Genomic DNA, 27,655 nt, shown 5'->3' with positions numbered 1-27,655 from the left:
TACTGATCTGAACTGGAATGACCTATAACAATTTTAAGTATGCTTTTCCTCAGTGGAAAGAGAGTAAATAAAGGAGAGAGAGACAAGAAATGACACAGATTTCTTTCTGCTAAAAACAGTTTGGAGTTGTCACAGTTTAAGACCCAATCCTTCCTTTTCTACAGTGATCAAGCATTTTTCTTACATGTTCCCTTTAGCTTGTTTTTGGTTCATGAGGGTCTTTGCGTGCCTGTATTTTATCTGTGGAGACTATCCCACTGCCAAGGGGTATCATGGGTCCGTGTCCTTTATGAATGCTGGTGTCTGTTTTGGAAAGTCATGGGAAGACACCTGGAAGTCGCCGAGTGTGAGGCTGCCTGGCAGCCTGGACGTTACAGGGCACCCAAGGGTCTGCAGCCATCCTGTTGGCTCTGATGTCCTAGTTCCCTCATAGGAATTTATTCAGAAACAACGTGATCCTGAGCTCTCTGTCCAATCATCCAGGGCTCTGAGTGTCTTCTAGGAAAAGTGACTTCTCAAAGCTTGTTGACGGCACTCCACTTGCAGTATCGAGGAAGCTGGGGATCCTAACCAGCTCCCTCCCTGTGGAGGAGGCAGGGGCCTGCTGCAAGCGGTGGGTTGGTTTGGAAGGCTGAGGAAAGCTCCTGTGAACCCTCCCCCACATCCTTTCCCAGCCCCTCCGTCATTCAGTCCTCCGGCAGGGGCCCCTGATGCCGCCCGTCTCTCTGAGGCTGACTAGAGTTTCTCAGGCAGGACGCGCTTGGGCACCCAGTGCTGTTCCCCACTGCCCACTTTTTACTTCCTTGATCTTCATGCCTATCGATTTGTCCAGGTTACCTGCTGGGTTCGTTGCTTCTGGGTGACAGGCAGAGGGACACCTGATCTCATCAGGAATAGGCTCCAGAGCCCACAGGTGGACGGTTACTTCTGAGAAGAGGCTCCTGGACAGCTGCGTCCATACGTGGGGGTTGAGTTCTGCCCCACTTGCTAGACTGAATGTTTTCTTTTTTCTCACCCTTTTGGTCCTTCATCTCTTTCTTAGATTTTGTGGACCCATGATACGGTGTTTTTTAGATCTCCTATAAATGCGGTTAGTACCAAAAAAAGAAAAAAAGAAATGAGTGTCTGTCTTTGCCTTTGGCGCTATTTGCACTTCCCAGGCTCTCGTCTCTGTTGGCTTCTCGTTGTCTTCCAGAGATGAACAGGCACATCCTGCAGAAGAGCTGTTGCTGTTAGCTCTCTCTTAATTAGCATTGTCACCATTAGCAGTATGATTATTAGCCTGGCCATTATCAGTGTTGTCATTAGTTCAGTCATTTGTACCTGAAGCTTGATGCAAAGGCAACCCTAAAGAGGGAGAAATGATGTAAAGAAATGAAACAAATGACTGGGAAACACTAGTAAATGCCATGCAACTAATTACATATGAAGTGGCTTGAATGCTTTTGGATTTCATAATTTATTAGCAATGCAATTAATCACTGGCTTGGTTAGAACAGCTGCATTAAAGACAAATTGCTTCCTGAACTTTACCAAGTGCTGCCATCAGTCACTCTACCTCCTCTGGAAGGTCTTTGCCGAGTTCATGTCACGACTCTGAATGATCGTGGAGAAAGGTACCCCCCATGATGATGTTAGAAGTAGCCCACGTGATGTTTCTGGGGGCCAGCCCTGCTTTCTGTCTTTCCTTGTCCCGTGCCCACTTGGAGAGTTCCAAAGCCATCCAGCTCTCTTCTTCAGGGCTTTGTAGAATCCATGAAGTCTTTGCAGAGGGAGAAAAATGATGTTTTGGAAAGAACATGAGCCCAGGAATCAGACTGGCCTGGGCTTGAGTCCTGACTCTGCCATTTGCTGGCTGTGGAGCCTTGGGGGAAGTCCTTCATCTCCCTCAGCCTGGAGTGGGTATAAGCGCACCTGCCTCCCACGTCGCCGGCAGGATGAAACATAACGTGTTCAGCATTAAACAGCACCTGGCCCACGTCGTACGTGCTCAGTAAAGTTAGACACAATTATCAGCTCTCAGAAGAATAACGATCCCTGGGATCCTCCTCTCCAAATTCTACCCTAGGCTGCTGTGATCATTTGACCAAACAGTTGGTAGAACTCACTCGCTAATAGTAGGACGGCTGCAGGATGCCCAGTGTGGAGGCAAGGGAGGGTCGGGGAGGTCTTCTAAGTGAAAATCAAAGTAGGGAAGTGTTGATAGAAGGATGATCTCGGGGGACTGGTCCTTGCCTCTGCGCTGTCTGATCAGTGGGCGGAAAAGAAAGATCAGTAAGAAATGCACGCTGCCTTAAATCTTGAGAAGCCTTCCCAGGGCGGTGGAGCCGGAGCAGTGTAACATTATAGCAGAGGGTGGATATTGGGAACTGAACTGATTAATAAATCCAATCATGGCTCTCACTTAGCATTGTTATTTATGTCGCTCCGCACTTTCCTTTGGCTGGAGAATTACCAGCGAGTGCCGGTGGGCCTCTCTCGAATGTGTTCCGGCGTGAAGGGCTGCTCGTGACCAAGTCTGTTACCCATCTGAAATTAAAGTAATTAAGCCACAAGGTTTGAGTTCCTGTCTCAATTAGGGTTTTGATGAATTCGAGGTAATTAAACGTCTGCGGTATTTGCAGTCTGCAGACAGACCTGGGCTTTGGTGCTCGCCTAAGGTGCTTTGGGGAGTTTTATGGGACAAGAAGGAAATTGCTTCTTACAAAGTGGCTTATCTAGTGCTTCTTGGCATGCCTGAAGGACGTTTACAGGCTGTGGCCCTACAAGTTTCCTTTATTTAAAAACAAAAAATAAAAAGAATGAAGTGAGAATATCAAGCTCTAATGCAACTTGCTAATGTATTTCGGATATTGTATTGAAAGAACTTCATGCCAGTTCTGTAAGACATCATACCGATTATTTAAATCCTCCATCCAGAGCACGTTAAGCTTTAAAGACATAACCACAAACAGAGAGTAAATAGTGTGACCACGTCCCGGATTAGGACTTTCGTATCCCGGTTATTACAGGCCGGCAGACAACTCCAGTTTGTATTGAAGAGCTCCAACACCGCTCCTGGCATCCTCCGCATGTGCCTGACGTGCTCTGGCGAGGTGCATCTAATCTCAGCTGGGTTTGCCTCTCCTCAAATAACCGCCTGTGCATGCTGGCCCCTTTACACAAACCCGAGCAGCCCCCAGAGCTTACACACCTGCATTGAAACCTGCCTTGGATGGGGTTTCCCCAGAAGGAGACTATAAGCAGCGATTCAAGCTCCAGTAGTTTATCTAACGGGTGATCCCAGGGCATGCCAGCCGGGGAGTGGAGCAGTGAGTCAGGGAAGAGAACAAGCAAGCTACCGCTGGGGGCCGCTGGGATTTACTCCTTCTAGGGGAACTGGGAGGTGGTGTAGAACGTGGCCCCCAGGTTACCTCACCCAAGGGGAAGAGAGCTGGGGTGTTTACCCAACAACCTCCACCAACTGTTGGTTAAGGTTGTTCCTAAAGGACATTCCAGCTTGCCAGGCATAGGTAGGATGGACTTGGGGCCCAGAGAAAATCTCCAAGCAGAGAGACATAGGGGCTGGCCCTTGGAAGGAGGTAAAAGTGAGGAGCCATGTGTGGGACCATAGAGTGTTTGCTGCAAACTCAAGACTAAGTTTTTAAAAATAAGCTACCTGGTGGGTCCCGCCTCCACCTCCCTTGGATGAAACAAGCATTAGTACTAGGCTGACTATTAAGAGTTCAGGGCCAGGACATCTTGCATTTAGGGAATTTCCTCTACTGTGAAAAATAACAGCTACCATTCTAGGAGCTTTCTGCTTCCAATTAGGACGCAGACGACCTTAGCTCCCGTGGGAGCACCGAAAAAAATCTGGCTAATATAAAAATCATTCTTATATGTGGCTCTATCAAAGAATGGAGACAGGAAAGGCTTGATGAACTGATTTCCAGAGAGAGGAGCCCTTGGTAAGTGAGCGGTGACCCTGGCAGGTCTGAGCGCAGGGAGAGCAGAGGCTGCCCAAGACCCAGAACCTCGCAGGGTGGAGACGGAGCCCGCTGATTGCAGGCAGTGGTAGAGCGAGATGGGATGTGTTGTGGTCAGAGAGACTAGGACGGGCAATGGTACTTTGTTCTGCACAGCAGTCTTTTCCACCCCACTCCAAATCTGCTGAGTAAAAGGGGAATGAAGGCAGGAGTGGTAAGCAGAGAGCAATCACCCCATCTGCCCCAGCTCCCACATTCTCCCGATACCTGCAATTGAGGAGTCCATGGGCTTACATGGAACCCCAGACCAAATCCTGGTAAGAAGTAGGAGCCTAGCCCGTCCTTGGGACGCTGGGTGTGGGCTGAGCTGACCAGAGGTGGGCGCAGCTCAGTCTCCATCAAAGGAACCCGGCTGCCTTCCGAATCGTCACCTCCTCACTTAGCCAACAGAAAGAGCAGAACGTGAATTTCCCAGAGAAAAGAGCATTCTTCAGTTCTTACTCTTTTTCTACATGTGATTTCCAGGATGCAATAATAAATTACAAAACCTATGAAGAGGCAGGAATAAGACTCATAATCATAAGGAAACAGCAGCAGAAGCCAACCTCAGATGATCCAGATGTAAGAATTACAGAAGAGAATTTAAAATGTCTGTAGTAAATAAAGATGGGAAGAATAAATGAATGGATGGATAATTTCAGCAGAGAAGTGGAAAAAATAAGAAAACCAGATAGAAACTACATATCAAAAAAAAAACCCCCCACAAACCAGCTATCATTTTGTAAGCTTCTCCAGGGTGCTGGCATTGCACTAGACGCTTTATGAATATTCATAGAAACACACCCACTGAGTTTTAAGATAGTATTTTCCTCATTTACAGACAAGGAGATGGGTCTCTGGGCAGGAGGGCTACCGTGGGGTGATAAGCCTGGATTTGAGTCCACATCTGCTGACTGTAAACTCCATTCTCCCTCCTCCTGAGGAACCTAGCATTTAAAAGTCTCCAGGTGTTCTACTGCGTTCTCATGATTAGCCTCAGCTTTTAGGTATTTGTTGGATGTTTTGAGTGTAGAAGGAGCTGGGGGCAGTGCAAAGAATGGGCACATCAGCACACGGTGGTGACCAGAGATCGGGGATAGGTGGACTCTGCGCAACCATGCTGGGCTAGAAACTTCTTTCACGATCAGATGACGTCGTCCCATGCTAGGCTTTCACTAGCATGGTGAAATGCTAGTGAGGTGGAGGATTCAGGCTAATAAACAAGTGAGAGACCCGCAGACCACCCAGTTTACCCTGTACACCTTGAGTTCTGGCCTCCTGTTCCCCAGACAGAACCTAGAACATCTCTTATCATGTTCCAATTCTGAGAAGCATCCCGATTCCCTGAGAGGCTGGGGACTGAGGACAGGCGAGGCCCAAAACCGCACACCACTAGTTGCCAAACCTAAAAATAGGGTCTGAAGCCCTGCCACTCACCCTCGAGAGGGAAGTGAAAGTGCAAGGAGGAGAAGCAGCGTCCATGGAGACTGGAGGAGCAGGTGCAAGGGGAGTCCTCGCCCAGGAAGCAAGACGCTTTAATACTGGGCCCCGTGGGGAGCGGGAGGGAAGAATTCATGGTGCAGGAGTAGACCACGGCCAGGGGCAGGTCCCTGGAGTGCTCACTGAGTTCTATCACATTCCAGTAAAATGTAGTTTGTCCCCGTGTCATCTGCAGGCCACCTGCCTCAGGAAGACCTTGCTAGAAGGTGTGTCCCCGGCCCTAGGCCAGACCGAGTCAGAAGAGCAGCTGTACCTGCTTGAGCCCCATCTGCAGGCTCAGCTCTGCTCGGATTCTTGGACAGCTCGGCCGTGAGCAGGAGCAGCCCTCCCTGGGCAGCGGGCCCAGGCAGCACACAGTCCCCCTTGTGCCCCAGTCCTCTAACTGGCTGTCTGCCTGAGGCTGTCTTGCTCACTGTCCACTGGGAATTCTTTTCCCTGGCCGTTCTCCCTTGCCCCCGCAAGGCCAGGTCCTGACAGGTCCTGATCTTCCCGTGACAGACACTGTGGTTCCCGGCCCAGAGCTCCATTAAGGTCACCCACCCAGCTTGGCACTGCTCCATCTCCTTAGCCTCTGCCTCCTCATCTCAGATCTCTGTTAGCTTTGACTTTGGCTCACGGCACTTGTTTCTAGTTTGTTCTACCTCGTTGAAATGATCTCCAGAAATCAGATCCATTCTCGGACCCACATCTTAGATTAGTTAAGAGGCTTTCAGGTAACAAAAAACTGGCTTCTTAAATAAGGAGAATTTATTGATGGCTCTGAAAAATACAGAAGAAAATGTACATCAGGCATGGTTTGATCAGGGCTCCACCCCATTTTCAGTGATTCTTTTGTCACTAATCTCTTCTGACTCCTTCCTCAGAATAGTTTTCCTTCACGGCAAAAAAATGGCTGTAGCAGTTTTAGGCCTTATACGCACATACACACTGACAAGAAAAGAGAAAGAGAATGTCTCTCCAGCGACCCCACCTTTCATCCCCAACCTGGCATCATCAAACAAAAATCTGATTGGGCCAACTAAGGTCAGCTGACCATCCCTGAGCCAATCACTGTGGAAGGAGCTAGACTTACTCAGTTGGCTGTTAGTCAGGAACCACCCACTCATTCCCTCCACCCCAGAGGTAAGAATGTGATCAGTTCCACCCCAAATAGGCAGCTTTTGGTCCCTGGTTATCATACAGATAAACAACAAGACAAAGCCTGTGCAGTATTGTGTGCTGCTGTGATGGCTGCTTTCCCTGGGGGGTGTAACACACGCAATAAAATGCACAGATCAGTCACAGGTCTTTGTATGGACATAGGCTTTTATTTCTTTTGGGTGAATAATACAGCAGTGGGATTGCTGGGTTATATAGTGAGTATGTTTGTGAGAAACTGCCAACAGTTTTTCAAAGTGGCTGAACCCTTTCGTATTTGCATTAATAATATGTGAGATTCCAGCTGTTCTGCATCATCAGCACTTGGTGTTATCAGTTTTGTTTTGTTTTCTTTTAATCTTATCCATTCTGGTGAGTATGAACGGCTCCTCATTGTGGTTTTAATTTGCATTTCCCTGACCAGTCATGATGTTGAGCATGTTTTCACGTGCTTACTTGTCATCCATGCATTTTCTCTGGTTGGAGAGTCTGATCACATTTTTGCCCATTTTTTCATTGGGGTTTTTGTCCTCTTAATTCCATTGTCAATGTGTTCTCCAAACCATTACCCTTGACCAATCCCTCTGCGTTATTCTGTCCAATTCATTTCCACTTCTGAATCCATGGAGAGTAGGGCTCTTAGAAATGACTTACACTGGTCATGGAAATGTTTTATTAGGGTTGTTTCTTACATTTGAGTTTTCAAGAGAGGTACTCAGAAACAGCGCTCTTGATTGTGTGGGAGGAAATGAAGAGGTCACATTCCTTCATCCGACAAACCTGGATGCAGCATCACTGAGGTCTGAAGTTCTTCCTTCTAGAAATGTGAGGAGGAGCGTAGGAGTCCCTGGCAGCTGGGGATGAACACTCCTTCCGTGTAATTAAGTCTCACGTTGCTCCTTGGAAATGAGTTGAGGGGATGGAGTTTCAAGGCACCGTCTGCGTCCTTGGAAAGGCTGTCCTCAGTGCTGGCGAACTTTCAGGGTACAAGGAGCCCAGGATCTTCAGCGATTGCAGCTGAGCACCATCCCAAGAAGAGAGTTCATCTTTGGGCCCAAATGGCATTTTCATGACCATGCCCGACTGGGCACAATGTCACCCATGCTGCCCCCTATTGCAGCCGGGCCCTCTCCCCCCACAAGTAGCTGAACCTGCAGTGAAGAGTGACTGTCATGGAGGCAAAAGCCTGTGTGGCTGCGGATGCTCGTTTTATTTATTATTCCTCGTTAACAAGCACGTGTCTGGTTCTTGCCCTGAGTCAGCACTGTTCTCACAGCCTTAGGTACATTCACTTGTTTGATCCCCACAATAACACTCTGAGGAGGATGCTGTTTTTACAGAAGAAGAAACTGAGGCTCTGAGAGATTAAGTAACGTGTCCATCACAGAACCAGTTAAGTCAAGAGGCTTTTAGGGCTCAGGGGTCCAGCCAGCAGCACAGAAATGGTCAGTTCTCCCTGAAGCCCAGCTCAGAGTTGAGTCCGACCCAAGGCCTTGTACATCAGTGCCTTCCAGAGTATGGCCGTCCTCCCATTCCTTCACACTCAGCGCCTGCCCATCACCGTAGAACCCCCCTCACGGAGCAGGCCGAGGGCGTGATGGGGTGGAAAGGGGAGCCCTCAGTGCCTCTTTCACCCGCAGCTGGGATGTGTTTATGGTGTCTGCCGAGCTTACCTTCCTCTGGCTTCCTGGGCCCCACACGTCCACTTCTGGGCTCCACAGAAGCTGTCAGAGGGGCCCAGGCACCCCAGCACTTGGCAGGAGACCCCTCACCTCCACACCTGCCCTTTATTCACAGGCAGAGCCTGCAGACAAAACTAAGGGAGGTGAAGAATTCCAGTCCTGGCCTTCTAACTCCACCCCAGGCAAAGTCACTGGAAAGATTCCTTGATAAAAGAGAACCTAGAATGTTAGCAGGTCATGAAAGTGCATATGCAGCAGGACAAAGAAGGCTGCTACCATCTCTTCCGTCAGCCCAGTGTCCGCCAGAGTGCCCCCGGCCTGGCCTCTTGTTGCCCCACATTCACAGGGCTCTGCATGGGCTGTGACAGAGCAGACCAGATTTCGTGCCTTGGGTCTGAGCAGCTGTGGTCAAAGTGTCCGTGCCTGAGCCAGAGCCAGCACGTGAGGCCTGAGGCTGCCCCGACTTAAAATCACAAGCCTGTCTCTGCACGATAATGTTAATTAAAGGTGGTTTGTCTCTTCGTGTTGTCCTCTGTGACTTTAAAGCCAGGGTCATGATCCGCACTGGTGTTCTGGGGGAGATGTTGATTATGTTCCTTCTTGGGGCAGGAAGTTCATTTCTTGATTCAACAAGTGTTTGCTGAGGACTTACCACGTACCAGGCACTATTCTAGAGGCTGGAGGGACACCAGCAAAACAGTTACATTCTAGCAGTGGGCTGTGGGATGTCGCATACCTAGCAAAGATAATAAATTGAGAGACCAGATAGAGAGAGAGAGAGTATGAGATTGTGGGATGGTGAGATAGGGAGATGACATATGTGCCAGGTGGTGGTCACTGCTGTGAAGGAAAATAAAGCGAGGCAGGGCTCCCAGAGAGCCGGGGGAGAAGAGTTACTGATTTATAAAGCGTTTCCAGGGAAGGGACTTCTGCAAGAGTTGATAGTTTAACAGAGTGAGAAAATACTGCTAAATTCCCTTCCATGAAGAAAATGGCACCATCTAAAACGAAGATTCCAGTTCCAGGCACTGTTTTGAACAACTGAGTCTCTCTGAGCAGAGGGAATGTGTCACCCAAGCAGATAGACAGCTGCTGTCCCCGGGGAAACTGTGCAAACCTCACAAGCTGGAATAAGAAAACAGCAATGCCTCGGGCGACAGGAAGAGGCATGCTCAGTGAGCACCCTATCCCCAGCAACGATGGAATGCAGGAGGGGGCTACAGAGCATAGGGAATCCCCCTCCTGCCAGGAGACAGTCGCGGTGTGAGGCTGTGAACTCCTGAGAGCTCATCCTGTCTCCACTGTTTCCCACTGTTTCTGCAGCACCAGGAGTATGGCCTGCATGTGGGAGGGGCTCAGTCCATCTTTGATAATGACTGACACTGGGGAGGGGAGGGTTGATCGTGGCATCAGAGCTAGAGTTCACAGTACCCCACAGCCTGGCACAGACTTGCTCAGGAACTATTTGACGGGAGCCTGGGGGGGTTAGACAATGTATGGGTGAATGTCCCAACTTGCCACCAGATGCCCCAAAGACAAGGTGGGTTGAAATAGCGGAAAGTCTTTGGGCAGAACTTGAGACGTAGTCATGAAACGGAATTATTGGTTTTACGTGGCTTTCCATTCAGTGCCTATTATGTGCAGGCACAGAGCGTACAGAGGTGAACAAGATAGGAAAGTTCCTGCCCTCCTTGAGCTCCTGGACCAGTGGGGAAACAGGCAAAGAGCACGGAAACCAACGAATGATCAAATAATAGTACAAAGAAAACGTCCTTGAAGGAAAAGTATAGGGCAGTGGGATGGAGGATGACTGGTGGGGAAGGTAGAGGAAGCAGCTTTAGGGAGGGCGGTCAGGGAAAGTGTCCCAAATCAGGAAGGCAACTCTGCATAGGAAGATTTGGGGAAGAAAGTTCTAGGTGGAAAGAGTAGTGGGTGTTCAGACAGGAACAAACATGGTGTGCTTGAAGGTCAGAAGAAAGGCCAGTCTGGAGCCTAGTGAAAAAGGGAGAGTGTGGCCAAGAGAGAGCTCTGGTGGGGGCAGATCATGCTGGGGATTTGGGTGCAATGGGAAGCCACTGGAGAGTTTTAAGCTGTAGAGTACAAATACCTGATTTATACTTTGGGAAATTCCTTCCAACTACTCTGTGGAAAAAGGTTTTCTATGGTGACAAGATGGTGGCAGGGAAACGAGTTAGGAAGTCTGTGGTGACGCATGAGTTGAACTCTGGGAATAAAGATAGTGAGAAGTGGTTGTTGGATTTAGAAGATTTTTGGAGGTAATACCAAGAGGATTTGCTAATGAATTGGAAAGGAGGGTGAGAGAATGAGGTAAATCAGGGGAGACTCCGGGGATTTTGTGTTGAGCAATGTAGATGGGTCCTGACTACACAAATGAGCACCAGCTGGTCATGAGAAATTATGAGAGCTTGTTTTCAGAGAATAGCCAGTGTATTATCTAACATATTCTGAAGTCTACCATGGTGTGTCAGATCCAGAAACTTGGTAGGGTCACTGAAATATATTGCGTGATTTTATTTTTTTAATTGAAAGTTCAGTCAGCCATCCGTAACTCACCGACCACTTTGCTGGGCAGCTTTTGTCGCTGAGAGCCCTGCTTAACCCTACTGAGCAGCCCAGCCAACTCTCTTCTGGAGCCACTACGACCGTGGTGTTATTGCTTGTGGTGAAAGCCCTGATTAGCTCCTTCTAGGACCTCAGATACGGTGGTGACACCTGAGTCCTGGACAGCGCTCCCATCTTGTGTCAACCACAGTCTTCGTGAATTTACACTTGGCACCTAGGAGCTCCACAGACCACTGGAGTCATGATTTTGCATATGGGGAAGCTGGGTAAGAACAGTTGAAATCCACAGCATTTACTATGGTGTTGCCTGACCCAACATCCTCTCTGTCATCTCCCCTCCTCCTCTTCCCCCGCCTACCCTAGACCCAGATAGAGCTGGGGTGTTGTGTCAGATCACAACAGGCTGCAGTACCATGGGGTGTCTTTATTCCAGGTTCTCAGAGTTCCTGACAAGCCGCGTCTCTACTTGCGGAGGGACTCAGTCTGTAATTTTAAGATGGAGAAGCAACCAGTTTTAAAAGGGAAGGCAACCAAGGAAAATTTTGTGAGTTTTCTCTTAATATAACAAAACGCTTTTCTAGTACTCTCTTATTTATTCCAGGCCAATCTCCTTTTATTCGTGTGAAGTAAGACATTTATACCCTCCTGATTCAGCTGCTCTTTCCTGCAGGGGAAATATAACTCTGCATTTAAATAGAAACCTTAAAACTGGACCTGAGCCTGAATTTCCAAGTAAAAAAGAAACAAATGCCATTAACCTTTCCAAATGGGGTGCAGATCATTTGGGGTGTGAGAGCTCCTGTACCAAACGTCTGACTTTTGCAGGCAAAGTAAGATGGAGCAGCAGTTGGCCTGGAGCTCTCCCTCCCTGTTTCCCTGGATTACCAGAGCTACGACCCCCCAGGAGGTGGGAAAGAAAGTGGCCTCAGTGTGCTTTATTTGTGATTTTTTTCCCCAAGATGAAACTGTGGCTGCAGTTGGGGCATGGAAAATTAGAATTAGGGTACTTGATGCGGTAGCCAGCAGCTGGGAGACCCAAGGGCTAGGTGCAGCTGTTGGACAGCATTAGAGCCCTGGTCTCCATCACTGTAAGATCTTAGTCGTTACACAGTAAACCTTATTTTTCCCACTCTCTTGCTCTGTCTTTGATCACTGCAACATGCAGCTTCTAAAAACATGGGTCTCAGGCTCCCCAAAGCATCTTGCTTTTTTTCCCTTTTTGTTTTTTTAACAATGTATAATATTCTTTTGGTCCCAGTTATCATCTATTTTTATTTTAAATTAAAGACAGTTTTAGTATTAATACCTAATCTTCATTGGGATCGCCGCTGAGTTATTACAAAATTATATATATTAATTCATTTAATCTTTATATCAACCCTGTGAGGTAGGTATTGTTTTTCTCATTTTATAGATGAGAAAATAGAGCTCAGAGAGGGAGATGGAGAAACTCGCCCAGACCACATACCCAGGAATAGCAGAGTTGGGATTTGGAACTAGGCAGTCCTGTTCTAGAATTTGTATCCTCAATCTCTGTGGGACACTACGAGCCAAGGGAGCAAAACAACGCCAAGGGGCCTCCCATGGTGGAAGGTTGTAGAGAACATGTCTCGACTGAAGGAAGAGGCCGTCCTAGACTGTCAGACAGCTTCTCTCTCTGGTCTCAGAGGCCACGCGCATGGGGTGTCCTTGAGCCTTTTTCTGTTAGAACCTTTTATAGGAGGTTCTGAGACTGGCGACCCAGGGCGTTGGTTGTCTCTTAGTGAGAAACAAGAGGATGTCTCCTTTTAGAAACGAAGACTCCCTCTGTTCTGAGCTATATTTACACGTGCCCTGATATGGAGGGTATTGAAATGTGGTATGGGACTAAATGGATTGTAAGGCTCTTTCTAACACTAATCAGTGTGGTGCTGTGACCTTCCATGGCATCAGGCACAGAGGGCTCGCCTTTCCACTGTTCCGTGTTGACTAGAGCTACCCCTGAGCCCCTGATTGACTTGTCCAGCCTGTTCTGCCCTCTGTCTCTATTCTCTCTTTAGGAGAGTGGACTCTGTTTCAGGGACAAGGAGGAAAGATTGAAAGAGGGACAGCCCGGTGGGTTCTTCTATTGACCCAGGGAGGCAAAGCTCAGGGTCCCTGGTGAAATGTTCAGTTTCCTTTTTGGAAACATGTTCTGGAGCCCTTGGGCAGCTTGGTTTTGCTCATACTACCTGGAAAGGTCCAGGGGCCAAGTTGAAGGCCCAGGGGTATCTTCTGAGGGAAAGCCTCAGTTCCCGCACAAGGTGATGATTCGCACAACTTCTGCACAAAGTTGGGGTGGAAAACCTGCTGTTTTTACCCAAGCAGTGGGTTCATCTCCCAACCGTCTCAGCCTCTCCTTGCCCCCAACTCCAGCCTCCAGACCCTGCCAGCACCACCCAGGTGAACCCCAAGGATGATTTAGAAGCAAAAGGATCCTTGTGAATAATCAAGTCTCTGGGCCTGACTTGGCCAGAGTTGGGGTTGACCTTACGGAGTCCCAGCCCTGGGCTTAAGTTCCGTAGGGTTTTGGTCTGAGCACTCCTTGCCACACCACAGCATCTGCCCACTGAACATCCCAACTGTTGGGCCAGACAACTTGGTGGGGGATGATGGTGTGTCTGATGTTTTACATCTCCAACTTTGTGTTCCATAATTTCTCTCCTTTTCCAAAGGAAAGAGATTGGTGCGGAAGAGGGGTCCATAATGGATGTTTCTGAGGTTGTCTGCTTGCTTTTGGTGCTCATGTATCGAGTGAGTTCCATCAGAGATGGAATTAATGGACTCCACAAATAGTCTAGAATGACTTCGTATTTGTGACCCAATCCTCTGGGGGTCTGAGTACCTGTTGGCCTATGGGCTGGCCATCATCAAACCACTTAGCCATTGTTTGAAAGCAGGAAGTCCTTTCTCCATCAAAAGAAAGAAGAGGCTTCCTGGAGCTTTCAGAGTTTGACTACATATTTTCCCTTTAGTTCTTTTCTTATTCATTAAATTGTTCATTTTGGAATTAAACGTGCTATTGCTGGCCTTGGAGCCATGTGTGCACGTAATCCAGAAAACTGCTGTGAATTCCTGGGGTACCAGCTGCTGCTGTCCTTGTGCCCCACTCAGACCCAGCCTGGTGCGCAAGAGAGCAGCTGAGCCTTTGTCCCTGTCATTTCTGGGTCTGCCCTGCTCCGTCATTCCAGGTCTGTGTTAAGGATTTCCAAGGAGGGTCTGGGACTCCAGTGGCCGTTATTCCATGAGGGACAGCAGAGGTCTTTGCAAGCCCCAGACTGCACCCGTGTGGTCCAATCACTGAGTCAGTGAGTGTTTACTGAGTAATAGTTGTGGTGCTTGGGGAGATGATGGTGACCAAGTCAGGACAGGCCCCTGAGCTCTCCCGTTGCTGATATTCTAGTAGGGGAAGACAGGCTGTAAACAAGTACATGATAAATCAACAAGGTAACTTCAGATAGAAGGAGTCTGAAGAGACTAAAACAGGGTAATGTTAGTGACAAGCAGGGAGTAAAGGGCTGCAATGGGACCACGGCAGATGGAGCAGAGAACAAAGGCTTCTTTGGGGCTGAGACCTGACTGGTGAGAAGGAGCAGCCATGTGAAGAGCTAGAACATCCAGGCAATGAACTGCCGTGCAAAGGCTCTGAGGCAGAAACAAAGGGGCAGGTTAGAGGAGCAGAAAGAAAGCCAGTGCTTCCTGAGAGCAGGGCCCTGGGGGGAACAGTGGGGGCCAGGCAGGGCTGGCAGTGGGTTCCTGAAGGCCCTGCTGAGGGGGTTGCCTGCAATCAAGACAATGTTCTAGGGAAACACTTGAGGGTGTTTTCCCTGGGGAGATGTCACAGAGAGTAGAAAGCAGTCCTAAATCCTGGTGTTAACCTAGCTCTCTCAAGATGTTCAATGGTTCTAAACCAGCTGAATGCCATATGGGCCACATCTCTGACATGACCCTGGCGTGAGTCTCCACCACAGCTGTCGATGCCTTGGATGTTGGCTCAAACCCCAATTGCTGGCTCTGAGGAACTCCCCCAGTTACCTTCCGCACCCACTCATCTCTGAACAGCTCTGTGTCCTCCATTCAGACACCCCCTTCCCTCAGCCTGTGTTCCATTCCTGAAAGATTATGCCATCCGTTCACCTTAACCATGTTCTCATTGTTTTATTCTAAATCGCATCTTTTTTTCTTTCCAATTCTCAGCGTTCTCCCCTTTCAGGGGACCATTTTGATTAGCTGGTCCCAGGCTCTCGGATTTGCCACCCCCATTCTGGGAAGTGTTCTCCCTCCCGCCACCGTATTGTAACACTTGGTCTGACCAAGGTTTATGCTATTTCCAGGTACAAGAGTTAAACTGGGAAGTCAAGTTTGGGTGCTGAAATATTGGAATTTGGTTGGGCAGTCTGGTGGTTTTTTACAGACAACAGATTGGAATATTTGAAACTGGCGCTGTCCACAGAGTGGCTGCTTTGCTCGTTCACCTTCCACAAATAGCCGTCACACAGGTGTTTGTTTCAAGTCGTAATTTGTCAGATTTCTATTAGGGCTGAGCTGCCCCTGCTTCCCAGACTCTGTCCGTGGTGCCTAAACTGAGTGCACTGCACAGTTTTGTCCTCCCCCAGACTAGAGTTGGCCTAAATCCTGGTGAAAGGGGAGCAGGCTTTTGAGAGCTAGGCACTTCACATGTATGTCCTTGCTTATTCCTTATGATCACATTGGGGTAAACCCCATTTGAAAAATGAGGACATCTGACAAATGTGGTAGCCAGCTTCCAAGATTGTGTCTTGTTAATCCCAGCCTCCTGGTATGCAAGCCGTTTTGTTCCCTTCCCGCCCTGAGCAAGGATCATCCATGTAACAAATAGTACATTGTGGAAACGGCAGGGTGTGACTTCTGAGGTTGGCCATAAAAGGCACTATGGCTTCTGCCTCCCTTTCTCTCTCGGATCACTTGCTCTGGGAGAAGGGGCAGCCACGTTGTGAGGACACTTAAGCAGCCCTCTGGGGAGGTCTGTGTGGAGAGAAACAGGCCTCTTGCCAACAACATAAAGTCACTAGCAACGTGACTGAGCCACCCTAAGAAGCACTTCCTCCAGCTTCCCTAAGTCATCAGATGATTGTGGCCCCGACCAACGTCTTTATTCCAGCCTGATGAGACCTTGAGCCGGAATGACCCAGTGAAGCCACTTCCAAATTTCCAACCCTCAGAAACTCTGTGAGATAATAAATGTTTATTGTGTCAAGTTGCTAAGTTTGGGAGTAGTCTGTTACACAGCATGAGGTAAAAAATACAGTAAAAGTTACCCCCATTTGACAAATGACAAAGCAGGCTCAGAGATGTAATCAGGGATTTCGAGAAATCAGTCAGTGGCAGAGCAGGGAACCAGCCGCGCGTCTGTGTCACAGAACAGTCTGTGCTCTCACCTCCCTGCACAGCTGCCCGTGGCATGTGACTTTTGACAGGTGAACAGTATCAGGAAGAAGCAACAGATTGTGTTGACTTCATCGCAGTCCTGCAATGGTCTTTGGTTTGAGGAACCCCAAGACAGTTGGAATAGTCACAATGAGTATGAACGTTAGATCAGATTTAATCAAAGCTGCATACTCACCCAGTACAACCACAGCTGTCTGATGTTTAAAGACTTTTACACTCAGTTTATTTCTAGTTCTCTCTCATAATTTTTTTAAATCACTTAAATCCACTGCCTAAATAGTCTGTTTCCAATTAGGACTTCTACTAAACTTTCTCCACAAAGGAGGTTTTTCTTTTTTCTTCTTTTATTTCATATTTTTAATTTTTTTAATAAAAATATAGCCTTGGTGCTAGAATTTAATAGCAATGTATGAGTTTCTGAAGCTGACGTCAACTGAGTCTTATGATTTTAGCAATTTATATTGGCTGCCGTGAAGAGATGAAAGTCCAACCTCACAAGCCTGCCATTTGAATTATGCCCATATTTACTCGTATGGAGCCGTGACATGTGCTGTCTTCTTTTTGAAAAGCTATTCTGTACAGCATAGGCTTTCTGACTTATACCTGCAGGGTCTCCGTTGAGTGACCTGATTTTTCAAGGTCTTCCCCGGCAAGTCACAGCCACCAAGTTGTTAAAGCTTTAGTTTTCCCACAATTCAATCTGTTGATCTTGCCAAACCAAGAGAAAACTAGTACAAGCTATTTGCTTTGAAAAAGAAAAAGAAAATTTTATCTATCAAGCTGCTTTCTTTCCAGCTCCTCCATTCGCTGGGGTCCAGTGGGACCTGAAGGAAGAGGCTGCCCCTTTCTTGCTCCCCTCACTCCCAACAGCTGTGCCCTCTTGCTGAAGCCAGTTCTGACACCCAGCTTGAAGTCTTACCCTGGGAATAGTCTTTCTTAATGCCTGGAATCATGTTTGGGTTAGGCCTCATGACCCCCCGAGCCAGACTTGCTGTTTGGCCGTGGTGAGCGGCCCAGCAAAGGAAAGTTGGCCAAACTAGCCAGCCTCCCACTCTTTCTCTCCCTGAGATAAAGTGGGCCTGTGGGATCATGCCCGGATGTCCAGGCTCAAAGGACTCCTCCCTCTGAAAGTTATTCTTGGGTACAGACGAGGGCGGACTGCCCGCTTAGGTTCCCCGTGAACCTGCTGCTCGCCGCAGAGGTGGACCTGTCCTGTTCTAGTTATGGCTTGCTTAGTGCTTCAGGCCTCCAGCATGGGGAAGGGTGACATCGGTCACTTAAATGAGCTTCTTACAGCAGGGATGATTCTGTTTGAGATTGATTCAGGCAGTGCCCATAGAAGGAATGGCAGCTGGTAGTGATTTTATTTTTCACTCACAGCTCAGAGTGCTTAAAAATTATTTGGTGCTGAAATATGGAAGCACACATTTCTTGTAGGGGATTTAATCTCCATCTCCAGTAAAGCTGTAAGACCCTCACTAAATGTGAGTCTGAACTACTGCTTCGCAAACGATATTCATCTGACTTTGAGGAGTGAATGTTTAGAGCCCAAGGAAGCGTGCTGCCCAGCCTCCTCTCTGCCCACAAATAGAAATAGGAAGTATTTGTGCATCCCTCACATGTAGGAGGGAGATCAAAGGGGCAGGGGGCATGTAGGACTGAGGATGTAGAGGGAAGAAAGTCAGGGAAGGTCACGAACCACAGAAGAATGACCAGGGCAGATGGGTGGACTGATGCTCGAGAGGGAAGTAGCTTGTCCACGCCCAGCTAGTAACTGTCAGCCTGTGAACTGAACTCCAGTGTTGTGCTTCGAGTCCGGCCTGCTTCGGCCGTTTCAGTGTGTATGTGGACAGTGTGGCCAAGCTCTGCCTTATACCTGGTTCATCTGTCCGTCCTGACCCTCTGCAGCACCGCAGGCCCCTTCATGAATTAACGAGGAGCTATGTAGGCATGAAGGAGAGATAGACAAGTTGAGTGCGTCTAGACGGTTATCTTCAAGGAAAGCACCAGAAAGATGAGTCAACTCAAAGATGCTCTTTGAGAACTGTAACACATGACTTGCCTCCTTCTTCTGCCTCCACTCCCCAATTGGAACCGATTCTTCAGGCTCCTCAGAAGTCTCTTGCTGGACACAAATCCAGGGAGTTTTCCCACTGGGCATCATTTTCACCTGCTCCACTTTACAAAACGCTTTCTTCCTCCTGAAACCCCTCCCCTCTCACCCTCAAATGACGACATTCCTCCCCCACTGAGCTGCCCTTAGTCCCATCTCTCCTTATATGAGACAGACTCTTGTATTTTATGATTTCAGCGTCCTCCTCTGGACACCCACTCTTCATCCCTGGCCTTCACTTTTCTCCCATCCTCGGGACTTAATTTGTAAATGGGCTCCAGACCTTTCCAACCTGGGTCTTCTGAGACAGACTCCAACTCAAGTTCTAAACCTTAAACTAATCTCTCTGCTCTTTGGCTCACTATCTGTATTAGTCTTGGTTCTCCAGAGAAAAGAATCAATAATATATATATTTAGAGAGAGAGAGAGATTTACTATAAGGAATTGGCTCACACAGTTATGGACGCTAAGAAGTCCCAAGAACTACAGGGTAAACCAGCAAGCTGGAGACCCCACAAAAGCTGATGGTATGGTTCCAGTCCAAGTCCAAAGGCCTGAGAGCCAGGAGAGCCACTGGTGTAAGTTCCAGTCCAAGGTCAAGTGTAAAGGCAGGAGGCCGAGGGCCTAACCTGAAGACAAGCAGAGAGAAATAATTCTTTCTTCCTCAACCTTTTATTCTATTTGGGCCTTCAACGAATTGGATAAGGCCCACCTACATTGGGGAGGGCACTCTCATCCAGAAATATCCTCGTAGACATACCTAGAACTAATGTCTAACCACCCACCTGGGCACCCCCATGGCCCAGTCACAAGCTGACACATAAAATGAATCATCACACCATCCCACCAGAGTTCTTCAGGTACATTGCGTGCACCCCTTGGTTTCCATCACTTGCGCTTGAAGCCTCAGCCTCATGGCACACTCTCCACATCCAGCCCGCTGTCAAATCTGATCAATTCTTCCATCACGGCATTTCTTGTATCCATCCCTTCCTTTCAGGTCCATTGACCCATCCAATACAGACCTTCACCTTTGGTCAACTGGACTGCCAAAGCCCCTCACCCCTGTCTTTCTGCCCTTTAGCCCCTTCCTCAAATCCATTTTCACGTTGATTAAGCTTCCTGAACCTCCAATCTGACCTCATCTCTCGCCTGCAAGGCCCACTTTCCGTGGCCACATCCCAGCAGCCATTTCCCATTTCCGCCGTCTTCCACCTCTCCACATTTACAGCAGAGCTGAACTGCTTATTGTGACTGGCCTTCATTTTCTTCCCTCTGTGCAAGTGCTTACACACATGTTGTTCCTCCTAGCTGGAATGTCCTTCATCTCTGTTCACTCCACACCATCTCCCAATTTTGAAATCGCAACTCATTTTTGTTCTTTAAGGCTGTTTTCAATGTCACCTTCTACAAGAAGCCTTCCTCGATTGCACTGGGGAGACAGAATCGTCTCTTCTTCAAACTCTTGTAGCAGTATATCAGTTTTATTTTGTTATTTGTGTGTGAAGATGAAATTTCTAGAAGACTCTTAAACTTGTCTGTCCAAACTGATCCTTTTGATATTTGCTTCCTTTGGCGATGGTGATATGGGGATAGGATGTAGAGAAAACTACGTAACCATATGAATATTATTTAGCAGTGTAAGATTTAAATATATATTCAAGGCAACATGCAATGTAAAATTACAGGTTGGGAAGTGATTAACTGCCAGTGTACATTTTTCCAGATCCCAATGCATTATTCTACAGAATGAGTTACAGTTGGTCGATGGGATCCATGCCATTGCTGGTGTCTTCTCACGTTAACACACAGAGGTCTAGGAAGAGGCATAACTAAGTCAATAAGTTTTCTTTGCAGATTAGCAACACTAGCTCCATTTTTCAAGTGTGCTTCTGTTGTCTCTGTAGAATCGCCATGTCACAATAACGCTTTAGAAAAGAAGAAGAATGATATTTTTTTCAAGTGGACAAAAATAGAATACAATATATAGTGGAGCCAGGGGTCCTCATTGATCTATGTATAGTATTCATTATCTGAGTCCCTGCTGTTAGCGGGTTGCATAGGGAAGCAGAGTTGTCCAAACACACACTATTCACTAATGAACTGAGCACTTGAGAAAACGGGCCCCACTATACCTCTTTCCCTGCTTAACAGTAACAGTAATCTTCTCACCCGTTACATCAGCCTATTTGTCCAGTTTATGGCCATTTGTTGGATGTTGTAACATCCCATAAAAATGCAAAGTTCATGAAGTTGATGTGTTAGACAATTGCTGTATCCCACATACAAAGACATTAAAAGATGAGGATCTCACAGTTGAGAAAGAAAATAAGATAAGGATGATGACACAGATCCTGTATCCTTCCAAAGAGAATGAGTCGAATATTAAAGGATTAGGACAGAGACTTGGAAGACTTGATGAGACCCTTGAATATTTTCCCTCAAACTCTCTTTATGGCTATGTGGGAAAAGAAAATAGGAAGGAGGAGGGGGAGCTCTTACCTCACGCCCTTCTACTGTTTTATGGGGAAGTTACACCAAAGAGCAACCAACACTTGGTTCCTCCCTTGCTCGTTACAGCAAACAGGGCGTGGTTGCTGTTAGAACATAAATTTTTAAAGAAACATGGGGTTCGTATATTTTGTTTTTCAAGATAAATTCTCAATGCAACCATGTTTTTTACTTATGCAACTTACGCTTGTTTTAAGTATCTTTTTGTTTTAAGAATGTGTCTTTTTACTCTGCCAGCTGTCCCCATGTTTATTATGTTTAAATAATGGAAGAAATTTCTTGCTTTGAAAAAGGACTTTAGATCAGAAATGGTATGGTTCGGGGGGGGTCTCTAAATTCCCATGAGTTGGTGGAGGCAACAACAGTGACTGGAATTTTGTGGTGTTTGCCATCAAACTGAACAAATGGGGCCAGCCCTGGTGGCCTAGTGGTTAAGTTCGGCACACACCACTTGGGCAGCCCAGGTTTGGTTCCTGGGTGCAGACCTACACCACTGATTGGTGAACGTGCTGTGGTTGTGGCCCACATAACAAATAGAGGAAGATTTGCAACAGATGTTAGCTTAGGGAGAATCTTCCTCAGCGGGGGAAAAAAATTGAAAAAGCTTTTGTTGGTCTTGGTTTTAACCATGAATCCTCAATTTATACTCATTGAGTCAATGTGCCAGTGTTGGGTTGCATACCAGGGAACTTGGGGAGAAAACTGCTCATTTGTTTTCCTTATGAGCTGGCTACTGGCCGTCACTCTAATTCCAATGAAATAAAGCTTTTCCTGAAAGTTGGTGCTTTTTTCTTACTCCTTCTTTCCTTTTTCTTCTTTCCTCCTCCTTCGCCCCTTCTTTGTTTTTTTAATTTTTGTTCTGTTTTTTACCAAATATTAATTCGTATACACAGGGATACATTGGAATCCTCTAGCGACTCTCTTCTTCAAGATGTAGGACATCACTCCTGAAATAGACCTGAGAGATGATCTAGCCCACCCTCTCATTTTACAGATGAGAGACTTTGGCTGGAGACTGAAAGATGGAGGTCCCCCTCTCCCATAATCCCCCTTTCCACTCCTTCACAGCTCTAGGCCACGTCCCCCAGGCAGCTGCCTGCCCTGCCTCCTGGTAGGGATGGCCAGGAAGAGGAAGGGCACAGAATCTAGAAACGCCAGATCTTGGAGCCTTTCTCCCCATGTCCAATTTTGTATGCCCCAGAAGTAGACTCTCAGACAAAGATTCAAGAGCAAGTAATTTATTTGGGACTAGATCCCAGGAAACACTAGTGGGGAGTGGGAAAGAGAGACAAAGGAGAGAAACAAGGCAACAAAGGTGTGCTGTCCAGCAGGTACTGCTGTGGACACCTGGGACTCAGTCCCACAGGGGGACACTGGGAGATGGTAGGGAGCATGCACTTCAGGGTTCTCCCCCGGGGTGAGGGAGTGGGAGTACATACACACCAACTCCCGTTAGTCACTGGTGTTGGGGTGACCCCTGGGGGTGTGACTCCCCGCCACTTCCAGCCTGCCCCATGTGAGGGCAGAGCAGGCTCTGGCAGCCAGAGAACGTTCAGGCAAGGTCGCAGGTGCTGGAATTTCTAAGTCCAGCCTATGTGTGTGGAGACAGTTGATGCTGACTGAATGTGGGCAGGAAACCAGCTGTGTCCTCCACACACCATATCCCAGAAACACCCCACAGAGGGGACCGAGTCCACTCTCCCACTCTCAGGTAGGAAGATGTAAAATTCCTTTTTCAAGAAGGATGGGAGGAAGGGGGAACTAGAACGCATGACAGACCTAAATGTAAGTGACTGTCTTGAGAAGGAAGCCTTTGGGGGAAGTCTCATGCACACAAAAACCCCTGCAAGTTTAATATGTGTGTGGACCAAGTTTGGGACAAAAGATGAATCTCATCCACCTGTCACCACTTAAAACGGAAGATTCTATACTTCTCTGCCTGTTTCTCAGTCTTTAAAGGTGAAGTTCATCACTGATGTGGTTCTGGGACAGAGAGAGGAGAGGAAGTGGCTGTAACCTGTACAGAGATTCTTTGAAAACAGTAATCAATCTGATACATTGACTAAGAGTCCCGATTCCTCAGTCAGGACTCTCTAAGCAGAGTGGCCCATTGATATGTGATTCCTGCCATTTTCATCAGAAAGCCTCTGGGGGAATGGATTTACATGGGGAAGTGCACTGACTGCTGCAGAACCTTTGGTCAAGAACATACCTTCTCTGAAGGCTTCTTTGACCTTCAGGAGTTGGCATAGTTTATTCCTCTTCAGCTGCCCTCCACGAACCAGAACTTCTTTCAAAATGAAAATAATGAGTGGTAGAATCTTACGGTTTCAAAGGGACATTAGAGATTATTCAGTCCAAATTTCCTCCCAGTACAGTACTCCTCGAAGGAGCTCTAGAGCCCACTCAGGTCAGGCTTGTGCACCTTCTCTTCCCTGTAACTGCTCGTCAAAGTCTCAGGGACCCCCAGTAGCTAATCTAATGCTGATGCTCAGCTCTCTCTGACTTGATGTAGTGGCAGCACTTGGCACAGCTGCCCACCCCCTCCTGGCTTCTGGGCTGCACACAGTCCTGGCTCTCCTCTCACCTCCCCGCTGCTCCTTCTCAGTCCCCTTGGTTGGTTTGTCCTCGTCTCTCCACTGGACAGAACACTGGAGTGCTCAGTCTTCTGACCATTTCTCTTTTCTTTCCACACTCACTTGCAGGCTTGGAATACCATCCACGTGCTGATGATTCCAGACCCTTATCCTCAATCACCTACAGGCCACCTCAAATATGTCCAAACCTGGACTCCTGCCTCTTCCCGCAAATCTGCTCCTCCCAAGTCTTATATGTAAATGGTGTCTCCATCTTTCCAGGGGCTGAAACAAACCTTGGAGCATTCTTGGTTGCCTCTATACCCCATATCCCATGTCCAAATTATCAGGAAATCCTGTTGGCTCTACCTCCAGAATACATCCAGAATCCAGCCACTTCTTACCGTCTCCATGGCTGCAACCCTGGCTGAGCCGCCATCGTCCCTCCTCAGAATTGCTGCAGTAGGACCCTGGGTGTCTCCCTGTCCCTTTCCTCATCCCCTAGAGCTCTATGCCCCCTAGAGCAGCCAGAAGGACATTTGAAGGTCTAAGGTGAAACATGTCACCACTCTGTAAGCTCTCCATTAGGGCCGTGTCACACTCAGAGTAAAAGGCAAACAGCAGCTTCCAGAGCCCTCTGGCTTCATCTCCCACAACACCCCTCACCCTCCAGTCTCAGCCTCCCTGCTGTCTCACACACACACACATGCTCCTGCCTTTGGCCTGCTCCCTCTTCCTTCAGGAACACTCCTGCCCTAGACATCCACGCACTGGCTCTCTCACGTCCCTCATGCATTATTCAGATGTCACCATCTCATTAGGTCTTCCGTGGTCATCCTCCTGAAAAGTTCACACACACATCCCCATCCAGAAACCTCAGTCCCCTTTCTCTACTCATTTTTCTCCATAGCGTGTATCATCATAGAACGTGCTGTATTTACTATATATTTATTTATTATACACCTTCCTCCAAATGGGATGTAAGTGTCATGGAGGCAGGCAGGTTCATCACTGTTTCTTCGCACTGTATGCCCATGCTTTAACCATGCTTGGTAGCCATTGGGTGACTGATTGATGGAAGAAAAAACATCACAATCAAGTGTCCCTCCATCCTCAATGGCTTGCCATTCAGTGATGCAGAGCTTACCATTTTGCAAGGTGCTTCTTCTAGGAATTTTTAGAAGACTTCTTTCTTATGGTATTGTGCTCGAATCTCCCTCACACTCCCAGAATGTGTGACAGTTGGTCCCATTTCTGCCTTCTCTGCCGAAACAAAATACATCTCTTCCCTGCTTAATCAGTAGTGAAAGCCAGATCTCAGAGGGACCCTCAGGGTTCACTTCCACCTAGGATGGGAACTGTTCCCTGCCTCTCTCCATTCTGGAACTCTTCTGGAACTTGGCCTGAAGACACCCGTCCCTCCCCAGGATGTTCATGCATGGTCCATGTCTCCATCCCAGTGTGGCGTCCAGTCCTGAAGGACATTGCTCACTGAGTGTGTAATAACCAATGCTGGGCACAGGGAGCTGTTCGCCTCTTGCCTGTCACGTGAAACGCCCTTCCAGGCAGCTGGAGCCTGCATTGATCTGTAGCAGTTGGCTCTCACTCTTGGCTCATGGGAACTTTTGAGAGCTCTTATCTCCAGGTATTTTTCTCATGTACCACCTTGTTCTATATTTAGGTGTAAGATTCTTTGCGTTCATCCCTCTCACACCTCCCTTGTTTGTCTTGGCACAGGCTGCTGATAGCTTTAAATCTTGATTCTCTCACATGGTCCTTTCGCTCTGTCTCCCAGTTGTGCGTGTTCACAGATCTGATAAGCAGTTTCAACAGTGTGATGAGGGTGGGGGCACTTTGCATCTGGTAAGTTTCCAGTGAAGATTGGTCTTTCTCCAAATTGTAGATTCGAGTGCTGAAGAGAATGGGGCCAAAGCAGGTGGCCCCATGCCACCCACCACGAGTGCTGATCACCTATGGGGAGGTGGCAGCATGAGACTGTGCCCCTCAGATTTCCAACTACAGGAAGAGTGGTTGACTGACCGCCCTGGCTGCTGCGTTCTGAAATCCATCACAGCATTTGGGCCAAGGCAGTGCTTCCCACAGGCTGCTCACAGGAGCACCAGGTAGTTCTGGGAGACCTGGGACTCCTCCAGCCAGCAACTTTGACCTGAGGTCTCCCTGACAGCCAAGCTTTCTTAGAACTTAGACTGATTTAAGCTTAGAACGTAGTCTGCCATCTAAGATGCTTCCACCCAACCTGACCAGTCTACAGTGTTCCCCTGAGACTAGTAACCCCTATCAGGTCTGCACAGGCAGAAAATTGACTTTTGTATTGTTTGCCATTTCTGTAGAACTGTAGGGGTTGGCTGGAGTGGCATCTTGACAAGATTGCAATCAAGAGTGTGACTAAAACTTTGAGTTTGGAGTCAGACTGTTGAGACTGAATCCCATCTCTGCCACTTGCTACCTGTATGACATTGAGCAAATTACTTAAATTTTATGTGCCTCAGTTTCCTTATCTGTAAAGTAGGTTAATAATAATACTTTTTACCTTGTAGGGTTGTTGCAGTAGTTACATGAATTATTACGTGTAAAGTACTTAGCTTGGCAGTAGGTATATAGTAAATATTCAGTAAAAACAACCTATTACTATGCTCTTGCTCATGCGGTATCTTTCTCCTGAAATGCACGTCCTGCAGGGCGTGGCCCAAGCCCTTTCTCTCCTGGCAGCTGTCCCTTAGTGCTGCAGGCTCAGTGACTCTCCTTCCTCCAGACATTGGTCTTTACCACAGAACCCGGCTCTTGATCCCATTCTGCTTTTCTTACCCACTTTGCACACTAACATGAGTCGCCAAGCCAACCTGCAGGCCCTGGAAAAGCGAGTCCTGTCACTCATACTTCTGTGTCCCATCCAGTGCATAATGCCCAGTAGGCTTTTATTAACCAAAGACCCAGCACAAATTGTGGAATCTGTAAAGTGCAGTTTGTGACTCTGAGGTCCCCCTGGATGCCATGTGGCTTCTAGTTAAAATGCCACCAACTCTGCAGCTGCCTGTGACTTTGCTTCTGTTGACCCAGCTAGATCCCTGACTTGGATCACTCTGCTATGAACACTAAGACTGATAATGAATACTGAGGCTGAGTTCATAGGAGTATTCATGGATGATCAAATGATCCAATGAGTTAGCATGTAACAACCCAAATTGAAATTTGCTGGCGGTGGTAGAATGTATGTGTGTGTGTATGTGTGTTTTGATTAGTGACTCTCTCATGTTCGTTCATCATCCAAGGCATAATCCTTTTTTTAAGCCATAATCTTTTAAGCTTTAATTTCACAGACTATGTGATTTTTAGCTTCATCCTTGAACAGACCTCTATGGCATAGAGGATCTCTTCTACCAAGTGGTTTAATTCCTTTTCCAGTTGGTTTTATTGTTGTTGTTTGGTTTATGTTTTGTTTTGTCCTATTTTTAAAAATCTATCAGGAGAGATCAAATCAGAGCCTAGAAGTTTTCAATGAATTAATTACATGTTGTCACTGGTTGGGTTTTATTCAAGCAGACACTGAAACAGAGTTATGGCTGCAAGGTATTTTTCAGGGATCAGTACCTGTGAAGGGACGGGGGAGGAAGGTGAAGTCAGGCTGTGATTCAGGCTCTCCAAAGCTTTGGCTAACCTGGAAGTTGCCTCTCTTAGTCAGTGTATGAGTGTCATCCAGGAAGGATGTGACCTTGAGCAAGGCAGCTGTCCAGGTTAAGTGGAGCCAGCCCAAGGGAGCTGACAGCTGGAGGCCCCCCGATGACCACACCCCCAGAGCTGGACAGCAAGTCCTTCCTTGAAGGGGTTTAAACATCACTTCTCCATGCCTACCAGATATGCTCTGGACAGAGCCATCCAAGACCTCTCAGTATTCGCATGCCCCAGTCAGGGACAGCATGTTGGGGAAGGTAGGGTGGGTTCTTGACAACATTTTAGCAAGTATTGTGACCTCCCAGTTCTCAGGCCCACTGTCCATTCTGAGACAGCTGGCCTAGATCTGCCCACTGATGCTGGGGCCACCCAGACAGTAGGCACTGGGCTAGGAATGAAAAGTTTCTGTGT

General features: G+C 47.7%; 1 protein-coding gene across 3 annotated transcripts in view; it reads left to right on the top strand.

Moving 5' to 3' along the window:
• Nucleotides 1-27,655, top strand: part of SLC24A3 (solute carrier family 24 member 3) — a 458,647-nt gene that overhangs the window by 338,541 nt on the left and 92,451 nt on the right. The window lies entirely within an intron of this gene.

Source organism: Equus caballus, chromosome 22, assembly GCF_041296265.1.
Source record: "Equus caballus isolate H_3958 breed thoroughbred chromosome 22, TB-T2T, whole genome shotgun sequence".
Classification (NCBI taxonomy): Eukaryota; Metazoa; Chordata; class Mammalia; order Perissodactyla; family Equidae; genus Equus; species Equus caballus.
Note: the sequence above shows the minus strand (reverse complement) of the source record. Positions and strands in the feature narration are given on the sequence as shown.